Source organism: Tachysurus fulvidraco, chromosome 24, assembly GCF_022655615.1.
Source record: "Tachysurus fulvidraco isolate hzauxx_2018 chromosome 24, HZAU_PFXX_2.0, whole genome shotgun sequence".
Lineage (NCBI taxonomy): Eukaryota > Metazoa > Chordata > Actinopteri > Siluriformes > Bagridae > Tachysurus > Tachysurus fulvidraco.
Genome location: NC_062541.1, coordinates 5,759,026 through 5,761,075, shown reverse-complemented (window position 1 = coordinate 5,761,075; position 2,050 = coordinate 5,759,026). Strand labels below are relative to the sequence as shown.

Genomic DNA, 2,050 nt, shown 5'->3' with positions numbered 1-2,050 from the left:
TGTTTATACTGATTTATGAGGATGGTCATGAATGTAATAGTTGCCATGTTTTTCCCTATCTTGAGGTTTTATGAGTTCTAAGCTATGGTATTAGTATGTTCGCTATCGGAGATGTTTCATTTGTACAAAGATTCATGGAGGTTGTGTGTACATACAGATACCTGTGCAATAACAACATAGCTAAGTCAACTGGCGCCATCTTGGACAGGTTCAGACAAATTTCAAACACAGGATAAAACTGTGTTTAAAAGTTTTTTGTTTTGTTTTATTTTATTTGGCTCACATAAGAATGATCCTTCTGCGCTGGGCGCTTGCCAATATCAGCCTTATTTATTTACTTTTTGAACAGAATGAGATGGGGCTGGAGCAAAATGCTCGAGTGACTGACAAGCACTTCCAAACAGCTTTAATCAACCCCATAATGCACCTGTGCACAGTCCATGTCTTTAAACCAGAGATATTTAGATATTTAGATACTAGTTTGTCATGGAAGCCAGTTCAAAGCATCCTAAACAATGTTCTAGAAAGATCTGGCTTGCAATAAGAGAGATGACAAAACAACAATATAGGAGCCCATATGTTGTGTTTTTGCACCATACGACACCCAAGTAAGCTTTTTTCCCTGTATTCAAACGTGCTCGTGTTGTATTTTAAATCTGCAAAACAACATCAGTGCATTGTAAGATGCCCAAGTAGAGTTTTTTCGCCATTCATATGGTTAAATCAGAGAGCTTTATCACACTCATTTAGAATACATGCACATTTTGAACTAAATCCGTCTAATATAAATCTTGAATTTTGCATTCTATTAATCTTTATATTATTCTTTATATTAACCTTTTGTTCTATGTTTATGTTCTGTAAAGCTGCTTTGTCAATTGTAAAAACTGCTATACAAATAAACTTGAATTGAATTGAATTGAATGATTTAATGCAACTCGTTTAACTGAGACTTAAGTGCACAAAAAAGTTCACAGTATGGAAAATAACATTATTTCATGCTCATTTTTGACAGCCATGTCAATAATTGGCAAACATTTAGGCAAATCGGGTGTGTATGTTGTCAGAGCAATACGCATTCAGTGGTGCTGAGCTGTGAGGGATGTGCACTAGGGTAGTTGAAGTGAAAGTGAAGGTGAAAGTGACGTGACATACGGCTAAGTACGGTGACCCATACTCAGAATTGGTTCTCTGCATTTGACCCATCCAAAGTGCACACACACAGAAGTGAACACACACACACACACACACACACTGTGACCCGGAGCAGTGGGCAGCCATTTATGCTGCGGCGCCCAGGGAGAGGACGTATCAGATATTAAACTGATAAGAACAGATACTACACTTGATCTTAGCCAAAAGACTGAGAAGTTGAGGGCTCGGAACCAATAACCTTGTGGGTCGCCAATTGAATAGCCCGATACTATACTATACTATACTATAATATTTATATTTATACTTATATACAGTATATATATAAGTACATACTGTATATAATGTGTAGTGCATTGCAAATATGTCTAGTACTGTAGTACACTGTGTGTAATGACTTTGTATGTGCACAGTGCATCTTTTCCACATTTGCACATTTCACCTGGTACTAAGCATTTTGCACATTTTTCACCATTGTTCTAATTTCTGTTTCTTAACTACTGTATGTAAATGGTTCTGCAATCTCTGGAGCTCGCTCCCAAGAATTTCACTCCCCATGGCACATGTGCTGTGGTGATGTGACAATAAAGGTGACTTGACTTGACTTACTGTATAAAGTATTTAATATAGAGCTCAAAAGACTGCTTCTTTCGAGTTGAAACATTGACAAACATCATAAATGACAATATGTTTTCTCCGGTGTGTATACATTGTTACTGAATAATAGATATTCACAGTAGTTTTCAATTCCATCAGCTGTTACTGTGGTGAGAGGAGCAGAGAGACGGTGCAGTGATTCACACCTTCTATACTGTCAATACTCGCACTCTCTTTGTGTGGGTGTGTTCGCCGTAGTGTGTCTGATCTAAAGGGTGATTTAGCCGAGCGTGTTGTTTGT

General features: G+C 37.6%; 1 pseudogene; it reads right to left on the bottom strand.

The window, feature by feature from the left end:
• Positions 1-1,264: 1,264 nt before the first annotated feature.
• On the bottom strand, positions 1,265-1,375 carry LOC113640223 (annotated as a pseudogene).
• Positions 1,376-2,050: the final 675 nt, after the last annotated feature.